Below are 16,764 nucleotides of genomic sequence, written 5' to 3'. Positions count from 1 at the left end.
CCTCACGTCCGGCTTCATGCCCACTGAGTGGCGCACAGCTACAGTTATCCCACTCCACAAGGGGGGATCCACCTTGGATCCCGGGAACTACCGCCCCATCAGTCTGATGAGCCTGATCTGCAAGGCCATGGAACATATTATCATGAAACTTATAAACAAAGACATTGGCAACCTTAAAACACTGGACCCCACACAGTTTGTGTTCGTGAAGGGCTGATCTTGTCTCCTGAACCTGATTGACTTCTTTGAATCAGTCTCCAGAGCCGTGGAGGAGGGTAAGACAGCCCACACAGCCTATCTGGACCTCACCAAGGCCTTTGACACCATCCGTCACTCTGGAATCATAGATAAACTTGCTAAGCTGGGTATTAATCCCTATGTCACTTGATGGGTTGTCAACTGGCTTACTGACAGAACCCACACTGTAAAAGTAGCTGACTCCAAATCCAGCTCCAGACAAGTGACAAGTGGAGTAGATCAGGGTTCAGTCTTGGGACCTCTCTTGTTTGGCATCTACTTCTCTGAAGTACAGGCCAACACTAAGGGACTCTGGCTAACTAACAAAGTTCACAGATGACTGCAAACTAGGAGCCATTATTGAATCCCCAAATTATGTTGATACTCTACAAAAGGGCCTTACAGAAACAGATGCTTGGTGCCAAAGCCATGGGCTAAAGCTCAATGCCAAGAAATGTATAGTTATCCCGTTTGGGGAAAAAACATGTACCCTTGAATTACCACATAGGTGGCAGTACACTAAACATCGAAAATGTGATAAGAGACTTAGGGACACAGGTGGACAGTGGTCTCACCTTCAATAACCACATCGCCACAACAGTCAGGAAATCCTTCTATGTGGCACACCTCATCACTAAGGACTTTTCATCAAGAAAAAAGGAGGTCATTGTCCCACTGTAGTCATCCCTCATTAGACCCATTATAGAATATAATGCCCCATTTGGCGTGTACCTCTCAAGACATCTGCAACAACTGGAAAGGTCACAGAAATACCTCAGAATACAGAATCACAGGCCTAAAGCAGATTCCCTATGCTGACTGCCTTAAAAAACTCCAGCTATACTCTGTCACATATCGTCTACTCCGAGGCGATCTCTGCTTAACATACAAGGCCATGAGCTTTTGGACATGCTACACTTAAAGAAATCCCAATCCCTCAGAGCCACACGCTTCAGGGATCTAAACCTCATCATCAAAATAAACAAAACATGCTGGAGGGATAGGTTCCTGACCCAGAGACTCCCCAGACTCTGGAATAGACTGCCCATACATGTCAAGCAGAGCACCTCTTTGGTCCTCTTCAAAAGGAACCTTGATGATTGGATGGGAGAAAGGAAATTCACCCCAGGGATCATGTCAGTCGCCCTGCTAGACAGGGGTCGAGGGGAGTAAATAGTGTGGGAAGAAATAGCCAGGGAATTGTTATGGCTAGGCTTGTATAGGCCCTAGGACCAATAGCCTAGTTCCAACCTATGAACCTATGAACCTATGAACTTTGACTTTGACTTTGATATTGGGCATGCCTCCATCTAAGAAACTACCACACACCGGAGCTGGAAGCTGCTGAAATTTAATGTCTTCTGGTACCTCGGCTATAATAGCCTTCACAGGAATAAATTCACAACATTCAGTAGTACCTTTTATAACAACATTAATTAAACAATTAATCAATTAACTGTTTCTTAAAAAATATATATTTAAAGAACCATGGCAAAATACATTTTTATACATAAACATTATAAACTTAAATTCATTTCTAAATTAAATATATATTTTTTAAGAAACAGTTAATTGATTAATTGTTTAATTAATGTTATAAAAGGTACTGCTGAATGTTGTGAATTTTTTCCTGTGAAGGCTTGTGTAGCCGAGGTAGCAGAAGACGTTAAATTTCAGCAGCTTCCAGCTCGGTGTGTGGTTGTTTCTTATATTGCACTTTTCTATGTTTTTTGAATATGTCTCTTGAAGGAGCTGCAGCATTTCCTGCAATTGTTTGTACCAAAATAGATGGTAATGATTTTCTTTTTGCCAACTTACTACATGAGAGGGAAGAAAAGTTGGCTCGTTTTGATCCATGGTCATTTTCTGAGAACTGTACATTTGATAAGAGGTATGATGAGCTTAAGAGACTTATGATCAAGGAGATTTCTCTGTTTTGTGATACTCGTCTCCTTGAAAAATAAGTCAGCTTCGTGTTGATAAATTACCTGCTTTTCAGTTTGGGGAGGATGAGATGGAATTTTTTGAGGAGTGGGAAGCTGTTTCACTTCAATGTACATTGGGCTGGCTTAAAATTTTGATTAAACGTAATCATAAAGCTCTTGGTGCTATTCAACTACAAATATCAGCATTACAGGAAGCTTTATTTAAAGATTTTTCCAGCGAGATAGATTTTTAATTCTACCATGAAAGACATTAAGGGAGAACTGGTTAAAGTAGAAGGTGAAGTCATTGAGTGTAAAAAGAAGAAACTGAACAGAGATGTTAATGACTTCAAAAGAAATTTGGTTTACTCTTGGCAATGAAAATGGAAAAATGGTAGATTCTAAGGGAAAAACGCGGAAGTGAGATCTCACAGTGTACGTGATTTTTCAGTCTCCTCAACTGATACGGTTGCCAGCAAAAAGAGTGTTTCATTTGAAAGAGTGGATTTGGTCAATGATTCAGAGGTACCGTTGAAAACAGAGCAGCAGAATAGAGGGAATTTTTGAGAAAATAAAAAATAACAAACGCAAGGGTAGAGCAAAGGGACGCAATAGGAAATACTGAACTATTGACTGTTTCTGATGAAACTATTGTTCCCTTTATTTTGGGACTTACTACTACTGAAAATGTAAGTGTTACAGAGTTACGTGTAGTTAATCTTAGTGACTTTACTGTCACACCAATGATGCAAAAAGTTTTAACAAAAGGTAGCAAGTTTGTCCCAACTAAGTTTCCTGCACTTGCAGATGTTTTGTTAGATGTTAAACGCTTCTGTCTAAAGTTATATTTAAAAGTTTTTTTCAACAGTCAAATTATTTCTAATGACATGGCTTTGGATGGAAACGTTAGTTTAGATGACTCTCTTTTAGAGTTATCTATATATGACTATGAAAGTCTTGAAAATGAATTTGATAATATGGATTTTGCTGATTCTATTGAAACTCATTTTTTACTGGTTATGGTAAACTCTGTGTACCTACTTTACCTAGCAAAAGTAAATTTAGCCCTCCTAAAATCTTTTTCTTTGGTCATTTTTGAAAATGCATTGTATAAAAAAGTTGAATTTGAATATGGTGAATTTATGAAACGACATAAAAAGTTCAATTTGGATAAATCAGAATGGTTAGCTATTAAGGAGATGAGAAGTGCTACTGATAATTATGTGTTCTCCCAGGCTGATAAAGGGGGAAACTGGGTGATTATGGGGAAACTACACTATTATAAAATGGTTTTTGATCTGTTATCTGATGAACGGATTTATAGTGAGCTATCTTGTAATCCAGTCTCTGAGTTTAATGAAGCCCTTTTGGAATTATTAGAAATGGGTGAGTGACTGGGTTTTTTATCTCATAAAGATGTGAAGAACTTATACATATAGTTTCCCCAAAAGACCCTTTTTTTACGCACTTCCCAAGATTAATAAAAATATATCTGACCCTCCTGGCTGACCAGTTGTTTCCAGTTGTGGTTGTTTTTTGGAACATGTTGGGATTTTGTTAGTCTCTTGAAGAAAGAATTGGTAAATGTTACCTTACACATTCGCAATACTAATGACCTATGTAAATTAGTGAAAAACATGGAATGGGGTGAAGACTTTTACTGGACTACATTTGACATAAAAGCTCTTTATATGAGTATCAAGACCCGTTGGGGTTTAGAAGCAGTTGGTAAAATCTTGGGGGAAGGACCGCGTTCATCCTTCTTGATATTAGTGCTTGAATTTGCTCTCACTCATAACTACTTCCTTTTTGATAATAAAGTTTTTTTACAGAAAGAAGGCACAGCAATGGAGGCGAATTTTGCACCCACTTATGCCATTCTGTTTGTCTTATTTCAAAACTACATTTATGTATACTCTAGAATTGTTCTGCAAACCAGTCATCTTGTATTATAGATATATAGATGATTTGAATTTTGTATGCAGAGGTAATACTCTTGAGTTTGGTAAATTCATTTATTTACTAAATCAAAATAATGTTGGTTTGGAATTCACATTTGATGTGAACTTCAGTATCATTCAATTTTTGGATATAGAGTTATACATAGATATTTATAACAAAGTTCAGTATAAACCTTTTAGAAAAAAGATGGCCACAAACAATTTTTTGTATGCTAGTAGTGCACATCCACCTCATTTACTTGAGGCACTTCCCTTGGTGAGTTGAAGCGGATCCTTGAACATACCTCTGAGAATTATTTTTTGGAACAGGAATTTTGTGTTGTTAAGGAAAGACCTATTGCTTGAGGATATCCTGAGATCTCTATTGAGAGAGCTAAAAGTAAGTCAAGAAAGAATATTGGTCAAGGTGATTTTGATTATGCTCGAAGATCTCGAAGATCTGTGATGAGTCATGATGATGATGATGATGATAAAAAAATCTTTTTTGTGACCACATTTTCCCTTATTTTGTAATCTTGAAAAGGGTGGTGGATAGTTTATAGCCTATTGTTTGTTTTAATGATGAAGTAGACCATTTGTTCCCCAAAAAAGTGACATTTTCATATGGTAGGTTCTCAAATTTGAAAGAACTACTTAGTTTGAGATATAACATCAGTTCTAAGGGGAACAATGTGGGTATGTTCAGTTGTGGGAAGTGCAAAGTATGCCCAAAAGTTAATAATATTTCAGGTAGTGTGGTGAATGGTGTTAGGTATGTGGCTACAGATAGGTTTAACTGCTTATATTGTGGGGTAGCATACATCATGAGTTGTGGTTGTACACCCTCAAGATGGTATATTGGTCAAACTAGACATAAAGTGAAAACATGTATTCTTGAATGTTTGGGGGATGTTAGGAATTGTAGGTTGGATAACCCTATTTCTGACCACTTTCATAAAGTTTATGGGGGTGTTACTGAATCTCTTTTTTTCTGTGTTTTGGCTAAACCTGACTGTGGAAGAGGTGGTAATTATTTTCAGTTGTTAAATTTGGAGAGTAGATTTATATTGAATTTTGGTACACTTGCCCCAGGGGTCTGAATTTAGAAATTAATTTAAGTTTATAATGTTTATGTATGAAAATATATTTTACCGTGGTTCTTTAAATATATATTTTTAAGAAACAGGTACTGCTGAATGTTGTGAATTTATTCCTGTGAAGGCTTGTGTAGCCGCAGTACCAGAAGACATTAAATTTCAGCAGCTTCCAGCTCCAGTGTGTGGTTGTTTCTTATATTGCACTTTTCTATGGTTTTTGAGCATGCCTCCATCTGCCAGCACCATCTGCAGCTGATGGTTTGTCCTTCAGACTCCTCATCTGTAAATGCTGCTGTTGGCCCTGTCTATGGTCCTTGAAACTGTGGTTTGCCTCAGGCTGCCCATGTTGAAGCTATTTCCTGAGAATTATATTGTGTAACATGCCGCAGACTGTGATTATTTGGGCAGAGGTGCCTGGGTCATACTACAGTGCACCTCCTGATATGTCTTGACACCGTAACCTTGAGATGAGCATTCCAAATACACATTTTATGATATTCTTAGTTTGAGCATGGGCATCATTGTAGCCTTTCTCGGTGGAATTGTATGGATTTCTGACTGGTGCCATTAGCCATTCGTCCAGTGCATAACCTGCATGCCCCACTAGATGCCCTTATGGAAAGTCACCTCTAGCAAACCATGTGTACAGCTGACAGGTGTGGATGTGAGGGTAGAGTGGTATGACATCTGTCACACCATTGATCGGTAGGTGAATTAGGCTGATCTGGATGGATAGGCAGGTGTCCCTGTTCCTCCCTCACTGCTCCATATTCCTTCTCTCCTGAAGCCCTGTGCTCAGTTGAAGAGTTGGTTCTACATGAGAGCTTTGCAAAGTTTTTGAATGTTTTTGTGATATTAAATGTATTTCAGATATTTAGTAGACATCAACACATAAAGGAAAGATTAGAGAAAAAAGATTCAGGTGCTTTCAAGCAGTAGAGCCCTTAATGTAAATATGTGGACCACGAAATGTGGGACTTGCACACTGAGTAATAATATGTGCTAAAATAGGAGTTTAAGATTAAAAACATCTGAACATGCATTTGAGTTTAAAGAAATATGTCATTGTTGGATGTTAGGGGTTATTTGCATAGCCTTTTGTGACCCCTCCCAATCATATTATGTCAGTGAAACAGAGAGAAGACGTTGGAAAAGGATATATGAACACTTGTATGAGAGCAGAAAAAGAAAGCAAATTAACACACTGTATAAGCTGTCATTGGAATGTCAGGAACATACCACATTTTATTTTTGTATCATTGAACAAGTCCATTATAACCCAATGGCAGGGCCATGCGAGTATAATATTGAATATAAAGAACTCTTACGGCAGATAAAGTTATATGCTGATGCACCCACAGTGATGAATGACACAATATATTATAAGTTGTGTGTTGATGTCATATTCCACTTTCCTCTAGTGTAACAACAAACTAAAAACAAGGAAAACTCTTTGGTAAAGCAAATGATTTAATAAACATTTAGTGCTTTCATTCCAAAATTTCATATAGGAACTTCATCGGAATGAATACACAAACAAATCAGGTGACAATTTAAAGCTAGAACATGTCATCTGACAAGGCACACATCATATGAAATCAAGCCATTCGATAGTGCATCTTAATAACTTTGTAATATATAAAATTGTCAGCTACAAAGACTTTACTGAAACTATACTATCCTGTAAACATTCACAAAAGATGTTAAAACCTTTGAAAAACAAACATTTAAAAAGACATTCTTGTTCAAACAGAAGTCTTGCAAACATTAAATTCATGACATCTTCATGATAAGTATACAGCTTATACTACTTCTATCATTTAAACTAAGGGTGCTGGCTGCACTACTCGATAATTGTCAGTTGAGCTCTCTAGTTTCATAAAACTCAACTCTTCTGGAAAACACACACATCCTTTCAACTATAAAAATGTGATTTTTTTTTTAAATTACCACAAATCCTTCTGTGGATGTATAGAGCCTTTAGAAATGACCTAGTTGTACTGGTGTTTTCGAGAACTTAATGCTCCCTTTGTCTTGCCATTATAAAATGCTCAACATGTCATGTAAAGGGCAATAGGCAGCATTCCCTTAGTACTACTGTTAAATTATCCATTGGGGAAATAACTCAGGTGGGGCTGCCAATATGTCATGCAGAGCACTACATATACCACACCCATACTATGGCTGTTAAAAGATCCATCTGGGGGAAAAAACACAGGTGTGGTTGCCAATAGTAATGTTAACAACCTCAAAAATAAATATACATTGTGAACAGCTACAATGACAACACTTCTTCATCTTTCTCACCTTTGGTAACATATTACCCTTACCATTCTCACTCTCAAATAATGACTTCATATTTCTCTTTTTGTAAGTAAAACTTGAACTGACTCCAGTTCTACCTAATAAGTCAAAATAATGAAATACACTGCTCCAGTTCTTATTTATAACATTTTTGATGCAACTTAAATTCATGTCTTTGGAAAAATTTCCCTCATTAACCTTGTTGGTACTAAGACTGTCAGGATGTTTTCAAAGAGGTTAAAAATTAGTACCTATTTTGTTTAAAATCTCAGTGACACAAGTTACAATCAAATCATAGGAGTAGCACTGTTCTTCAATCATTTCCTCAAATTCCCTATTAAGTTATTTGGCATTTGGCACTGTTTTTGAGAATCAAGCAATCTGGTCTTTTAGGACATTTTTCTTTAGCTAGTGGGTATGGGCATTGTAGTAATGTAAAAATAATTTAGAGTGAGTGGATTTCCTGTGGATGCTAGATGCATAACATTGTCTGTCACAGTTCTTAGTGACATTTAAGAAATGAATATGTACTTTGTTGATAGTCCCCGTAAATTGTAAAAAGTCTGTAGTAGTATTGATATACTTCAAGAAATTCTGTAACCCTTGTTCATTACCAGGGCTTATTAGAAATATGTCATCCAGATATCATAAGTATTTGTCAATGGGTTGGCAATAAAAAGAGTTTAAAATACATTTATTTTCCCACACTCACAAGATAATGTTAAAAATAAATTTTTTCTCCCTCACCCACAGGATAATGTTTGCAAGCCCTAGTGCTGCTACCACACCTAATGCCACCCCTGGTATTGGTTTGTAATATTCCCCTTTGAAAAAAACAAAATTGTTTTATAAAACTATTTCCATACAGCCAATCAGAATTTCAATGTCTGTACAAGATAACACCTTGTTCCCACACAGTGCATCAATAACCATTCCAGGAAATATCGTAGATGATAACCAAAGCAAGTATTTCACGCCAATAACAACAAAAATATCATACTCAAAATACTTACATCACACCATGTGGCAAAGAAAACTCCAGAAACCTCTAAGTGTGTGTGTAATTTGTCAATAGAAAATGCTTCATTTTTTTATACACCATTTAGGCCATTGTCTCAGATTTAAAACCACCTGCTGCCACTATTGGCCTTTGTAAGGGGTCCACCCAATATTTACGATTCTTTGGAATACCAACAATGCTTGAAGCAATGGGTTTGATGACTCTCAAAAATCTATCAAGTCACAAGAAATATTGCATTCAAGAAAAATATCATTGAACCAGGAATCAATCTGAGCAAAATAAATATTAACTTCATTTTTTGATGAGGCCAAAGAAATAACCCCATTGTTAAGATACTCACGCATATTCTCTGGGAACACATGTCCAGCACTGTAATCACTTCTCACCCTGCTTGTCGGGCTTCATCATTTATATGGTTCTAACATGTATTAGATCACCAAGCAGTTTCTTTTCCTCTTTGGTAGTGTTAGAGGGTATCTCATACTTCTGTTTATAAATAGCTCTAACATCAGCTTTAGAGAGCTTTTCATACACCATCACAAAAGGACAAAGTGGGGGGGGGATTAAAGGAGATACTAAAACATACTGTAAAATCATTATCATGTTGACCAGCAAAAAAGCATATGTAAATTTAATGTTCTGGTAAATATCTTGAGTTCTTTTAAAGTGTCAACCAAGTTTGGTGGGCCAGAAACAACAAACATAAAGCCCCTCTTAAACAAACTACCAAAAGCATGAATAATTGTCAAATGACTGTAGTTAAACAGCTTAAGGCTACAAAAGGCAATACAGTGCTTGTTGGTGATTATATCATCTCCAAACATGACCTCAATCCCTGCATATCCCTTGTGACCTGTTTAGATACCCTCAAGGGTTTCCCAGCATAAAATGATGGCTATTCAGTGTTTGTTGTCTTTGATTTTTATTGGTTCTAGTATGGTATTTTGATTTCAACTTCAATGATATTCCAAGAGGTGGAGGTGGAATTAAAAGAATCTTTTTGTCATCTTATTCAGCAGCCTCATTAGAATTTTTGGTGGTTTAGGGTCCCCTATATAGTGACACCAAACTTCTTCAAATCCAGTGCTACTGGGTATGTTGTTTGACTAAAATATTCTCTTTCATCTCACTTTTTCTCTTGACATTTTTGAATATTACCCCAATGTGTACCAGCATGATGGACCATATCCAAAAAATGACTCTCCATTGCCAGAAGTAACAAATCCTTTTAATCTCATCTTGTAAAGACTTGATGTCATTTCCCAGTTTAGCCACCTCAAATTTGTTGTCCTTGATTAATATCTACATTGATTTGTACCCAGTTCATTCAAAAGGTCCTACAACTCAGAGTATAGCACAGATCCAATTTTAAGGCCATCAGAGAATTTGTAAACCTTAAGTCCCTTGGGAACCAGTTTAGCTTGCAAAGAATTAGAAAAAAAATGAATTGTCCATTTATAATCTCTTATACCACTTTAGAGGTTTCTCAAACCTAAATATACTGTTTCTCAAGGAACAATGGTTCATAGCTGAAGTTGTCACCCTACTTGCTGTGAATGTTTATTTTGTATTATAGTTTCAGTAATTTCTTTATGCATCCCAATTTTTTACACATTACAAAGATTTTAAGGTACACTATTAAATGGAGTGAGGTCATATGACTTGTGCTTGGTCACATGGTGTGTTCTAGTTTTAAATGGTCACCTATTTTGCTCATTTATTAATTCTGATGAAGATTCTGTACTTCTTCTTCTTTCAGCTTTTCCTGGTTAGGGGTTGCCACAGTGGAACTTCGGTCCACTAATGATTGGCAGTGGATTTTTACGGTGCCAAGTTGTCAGCCCGATGCCCAACCTTCAAAGAAGGCACACCCATTCACACACACACCTACCTGCATGTCTTTAGAAATCACTTGACTGTGGGGAGGACATGCAGACTCCACACAGAAGGTGGTCCAGTCGAGAGTCGAACGGGAGAACCTCTTGCTGTGAGGTGACAATGCTAACCATTACACCACCGCAGCCCCTCGAGCTTCTGTACTGACCTTTTGAATAAAAGCACTAAATATTAATTAAATTCCTCATGGCTTATTTGCACTACCAACAAGTCAAGTTTTTGTTTTGTTTTTTTTTTTTTTTTTTTTTTTTTTTAGTTGTGTTTTGAAAATGTGATTAGCTTATTTGTCATTTCTTTAATGTTATTTCTGCATGCAGTTTTAGGTGCCTGTGGAAAAATAAAACAATGTTTGCTATTTTTTTGGGCCATGTTTAAAACGTCGTACTGACATTTATTCCATAACAGTACTCAATTTTAAAGGGTTATTATGAAGTGGTCTCATTAAGGGATGCACTGTAACAATCACATGACTTACTATTTTTAAGTGTGTGGAGACTGTGTTGTATGATGAAAGCACAACTTACTAAAAATTTTTTTTTTTTTTTTTTTTTTTGGATATATTCTTACTGTGAATGTGGTTCCTATAAAAGATATAACACATGCATTGCTTTTGTTGGTTATATATGCAGGTCTGGCCCATTTTTTTTGGCTCATATATTTACAGTCTCCACAATAACCTCTGTAGTCTTCATGGCCCCTTGTACAATTGCTTTTTAGATATACAACAAAATGGTTAATACTATGTTATAAGACTCAGTGTTTCCCATATCCATATTTACTGGTGGAATGTAATCTTATATCATGGCTACCAGCTATTGTTTTCTGTCTGAGCATATATTTTCTAGCCTGGTGTAAGGACTCCAGATGCATAAACAGTTTTTTTTTATCTTCTCACATAATCATTAGATCATTTCCATTCTGGTTTACATCTGCTTGAAGTGTGATTGATGCATTCACATAAAAATTATTTAATGTGGATAGTTTATTTACTAATTTTGAATCACTTCAGACTCTTTTCCTGCTCTTTATGCTATTACCATTTATCATGGGCAATAATTTCCTTGGTGGCAAACCTATAGTCAGAATGTTTGCTATAAATGTTAAATGAAAATATATCAGTCTAAGTAATATCGTGATGCTCCTTGTCCTCATGGAGGAGATACTGTTGTTCTCTCTGGGTCTGTTTTAACCCGATCATATGTTAAGTTTGACACATATCTCATCTCCATAACTTGAATTATTTTATTTACTTTTATTCAGCTTGAGTTTGCTTGTCCTCTGTCTTTTGAGTAACTCAGGCTTGTATCATGATTTTTTTGGGCTTGATGCCACTCCAGTAGCATGTCTTCATTTCTGTTAACAACACCATCTGTTACCTTGCTTATCTATGTAACACATCTCAGAAACAATGCAGATGCTGTTGAAGTACCAAATGTAAACCTCAAAAACAAACAAAAAAAATAATTTTATCAGATAAGAATTATTAACACATAACTTGGCACTTATCAAGTCTGATTTGCTATAATTTCTAGATTAAATCAAAGAGAAATACTTTGCTCATGGTTGGTAGGCACCATTTATTATGTTTTATGAAATAGGTGACACCATTTGTTTCTAAATTAAGCCAGATCTAATGGGATTATACCAATGTAAATTTTATCTGTCACCATAGCAGTTACCTAAGATTAACTCAGTAATTTGAATAAATATAATTCTTAATCATATTAATTTTCTTCAGGTAGTCCAACTCTTGCATTCTGTTTAACAAAGAAACTGGAACTTTACTTAGAGGCTATAGTGCTAGTAACAATGTAGGTCATACTCAGAGCATAATATCCTGCTAAACAGTCAAAGGCAGAAAAATAATCTTCTTACCATTCAAGCCAGTCATCATGCTGAATATTCTGTCTAACATAACAATCATACATTTGCACTGGAAATTATTTTGACTATGCCAAGCCACTGAGAAATCAATATAGACCAGATCAAATCAACATTTGCTGTTTTCACTAACTGGAAGTTAATATGATCACAGGGAGATTGTTTCTGTATTTTTCAGTGTTATATATACAAGCAAATACTTTTTGACCCTTTGGTTTTACACAAATAACCAGAATAATTAATCAACTTATATAACAGCAATAGTGATTAATCACAGGAAATTTCCATAATAGTTATAACAACAGATCGATTAATGCTTATTATCATTATATTTGTCAGAATTTTCATGACCAATTTTATTATTTTAAATAGTTCTCCTTCATATACAAATTTCTATGTATCAGATTACATTTCCTGTTCACATACAACTTCCTGTGCATCAAGTTCTTATGCAAGCTCTTTTAACTGTGAAAAAGTAATTTCACTCACTCTGCGTATATCAGTTATTCACATTTTGTTAAGTCAGTATTCTGCCCCATTGGATAACTTCTGACACCATTCACAATTCTGTTTCAAATTAGTGAATCATGAAGCTCATCCGTTTCACAGTCTGCAACTCTGTTCCTTACTTTGTTTGTGATATCACAATGAGGAAATAGCAGATATTTGGCAGAGACATTGCCTGCTCACAGCAGATCTGAAAAAAAAAAATTCTCTTATGACAATAACGTCTTCTCTTTGAGCTCCTTGAGCCTCGTACTTTTCTATAAACATTCATGGCTTCTTCCCCTTCAACTCTATAAACGTTAATGGGTTCTTGCCCTTCAACAGGAAGAACTTTATAAAGTGAAATACTAGACTCAGAACTGACAGGTGTCTTGTTAGCTGCAGTGATTCAGGTTTGCAGCAAAAAGCAACAATTCTGACACCATATAGCATATGAATATTCATAGTGTCCATGTAAATATATAAGGCTGGATGCAGAACGGTTTATTTGGTAGACAATTCAGAAACTTTTAAATTACTGTGCAGCCACAAGGTACTCGACTTAAATTTGAACTCAGGATTAGACCTGTGTTCAGAGTGAGAGTAAATTGAATAAATATGCTTGGGGTTGCTGCAGCCATTGCAAGTGTATATCTGCTGGAGGCTCTTATTGCAGCTGCTTTGCCTGAGGGTGCGTGTGACAAAAAAAAATAAATGCATATAAAATACATGTGCAAAAATGAGTGCATAGTCATATGTGCATCTCTCTCTCTCTCTCTCCCTATTTATATATATATATATATATATATATATATATGTATATATATATATATATATATATATATATAGACATATATATATATATATATATATATATATATATATATATATATATGTGTGTGTGTGTATGTGTGAGTGTGTGTGTGTGTGTGTGTGTGTGTGTGTGTGTGTGTGTATATATATATATATATATATATATATATATGTGTGTGTGTGTGTGTGTGTGTGTGTGTGTGTGTGTGTGTGTATATATATATATATATATATATATATATATATGCATATAGATAGACAGGGAATTACCTTAAATGATGTAAAGCTACATAAAATCAACAGCAAAATATCTAAAAGTATGAATATCTAAAATGAAAAGATCTAAACAAAATATTGACAAAATTGAAGTTATACTGAGGAAGGGTTTGTTCCCTTTCTCCATTGTTGTGTGACCTCAGAGTTGATATATGTAATTAGCAGGGGGCATGTGGGGTGCAGGGGCTTGCCCCCTGAAAAATTATTGATTTTGAATGAGGTTAGATTCTGTCAACCTTGTCTGTTTAGATGTTTTTTTTGTTTGTTTGTTTGTTGGTTTAGATGCTTGTTTGGTTAGATATTTTGCTGTTGATTTTTAGCCTGTCAATCTTACATAGTTTTATATCATTTTAGGCAATCTATACACATGTACACACACACACACACACACACACACACACACACACACACACACACACACACACACACACACACACACACACACACACAAACATATATACTTACACAGCAAAACAGAAGGTTATTACAAAATCCTGTTCTGTTACTGTGGGCCTGGAGTCTGGCTTTAGTTTCTGAATAAAGGTTTCAGTTTTCATCAAGGTGCTAGCTGTTTTTGGTGTTTTTAATCTCTGGATCCAGGCATTTTTGCTTTTATGTTTGTTTGCATGCCATATATTTTGTTTCATCTTTCTTTCTATCTGTCTGTCTATATAGCCATCTATCTATCTATCTATCTATCTATCTATCTATCTATCTATCTATCTATTTAGCTATCCATCTGTGATATAGTGAAATATTGCCAGCCCAGCTATCTGGAATTTTGTAAATAATTCTATGTCATTTGTGAATATTGATATGATTTATACAGAACTGTATGTTATCTACTGAGCTAAGATATATCCACAGTGTACCCTGCTGGAACATAGAAGATTAACCTGCAAAACCTAAGAATAGTTGAGGTTAAGTTACTTTGTAGCTGGGTCTTAAACAAAATATGTTATGTCTCAGTTTCAGCTCAGTAGCAGGCACAATGTCTAGAGCTAGAAGTTTATTTTTGTATTGTCTTGCCAGAGAGTATGCTGTATGGCAGCATTTAATGGTTCTCATTCCTATCAGACACAACAAGCTGCAGGCAACTTGGGAGGGACCCTACAAAGTAGTAAGGAAGGTCAGTGATATTAACTACATGATGGAACTGCTAGGCAGAAGACAGGGGCATAAATTGTACCATGTTAACATGATGAAACCTTACCAAGATAGGCCGTCATGTTGAGTATTTGCAGTGGATGCCAGGAGGAGTCTGAGGGGGATCTGGTGATTGATCTCCTCAGTCATGGTTGGACTGACACCTCAGTGGAAAGGGTAGCAATGTCCCAGCAGCTATCCCCTACCCAGGTTGAGAAATCTGGGCAGTGTTGCAGGAGTTTGGGGACATTTTCACTGGGAAATCAGGGCACACCTGCCTGGTGCAACACCATGTGGATACAGGACCCCAAAAGCCTATTAAGCAGGCCCCTTACTGGGTGCCTAAGAGAGTCAAACAGACTCTGAAGGAAGAGATACAGGAAATGCTGGAACTAGGGGTAATCCAAGAGTGCAGCAGTCCCTGGGCCTCCCCAGGGGTGCTGGTACCAAAGAAGGATGGCATCACCAGGTTCTGTGTGGGATATAGGAAATTAAATAGTCACACAGAGTCAGATGATTACTCCATGCCTAGGACAGATGAAGACTTAGAACAGCTGGGTAGGGCTAAGTATCTTACCACCATTGATCATTCCAAGAGTTACTGGCAGGTGCCCTTGACTCCCAGTGCTAGAGAGAGGTCAGCCTTTGAGACTCCTTTAGGCTAGTATGAGTTCACAAAGATGCCCTTTCAGATGAAAAATACCCCAGTGACTTTCCAGAGGCTGGTAGATCATATCCAAGCAGGAGCAGGAGATTTTGCCCTTGCTTACCTAGATGATATTGCCGTCTACAGCCATTCCTGGCAAGAGCACCTTCAGCATGTCAGGAAAGTTCTGGGCAAACTACAGAGGGCAGGGTTGACCATTAAGCCCAGCAAATGTCAGGTGGGTATGGTAGAGCTCTTCTACCTGGGATATACAGTGTGGAGTGATAAGATCAGGCCAGAACCTGCCAAAGTGGAAGCTATTCAGGCATGGCCTGCCCCTGTTAACAAAAAGCAGGTGAGGGCATTTGTAAGGACAGCAAGGTACTACAGAAAGTTTGTTCCCAATTATAGTGACATAGCTTCTCCCCTCACAGACCTGACAAGGAAAAACAGGGCAGATAAGGTACTCTGGACCCCAGCATGTGAGCAGGCATTCTGGAAGTTTAAAGGAGCTTTGGGAGGACCCCCTGTGTTAGCCAGTCCAGATTACAGCAACTAATTTGTTGTGCAGGTGAATGCTTCAAACCATGGGGTGGAGGCTGTACTTAGCCAGGTTTTCTCAGAGGGAGAACAGCACCCGGTGGTATATTTTAGTCATAAACTCCAATCCAGGGAGGAATGCTATGCAGCTGTAGAAAAGTAGTGCCTAGCCATAGTGTGGGCACTGCAAAAACTTCAGCCTTATCTGTATGGGAGGAGGCTACAGCAAGCCAGTCATCAAAATGCCAAGTTATTAAGGTGGAGCCTAGGATTGCAAGCATATGATATGACAGTGCAGAACTGCAGTGGGGTTAACAATGCCAATGCAGATGGGCTCTCAAGACAGGGAATGGGGTAAGGTATTCCCAGATAGGCTCAACCCTCTCAAGCAATGTTTCTCAAGGGTCACTTAAAAAACTAACTTGAGTTTTTGGGGGGGGGGTGTGATATAGGGAAATATTGCCAGCCCAGCTATCTGGAATTTTGCAAATAATTCTATGTCATTTGTGAATATTGATATGATTTATACAGAACTGTATGTTATGTACTGAGCTAA

The sequence above is a fragment of the Protopterus annectens genome, chromosome 5.part0 (assembly GCF_019279795.1).
Source record: "Protopterus annectens isolate FY-2018-M chromosome 5.part0, PAN1.0, whole genome shotgun sequence".
NCBI classification, from domain to species: Eukaryota; Metazoa; Chordata; order Ceratodontiformes; family Protopteridae; genus Protopterus; species Protopterus annectens.
Note: the sequence above shows the minus strand (reverse complement) of the source record.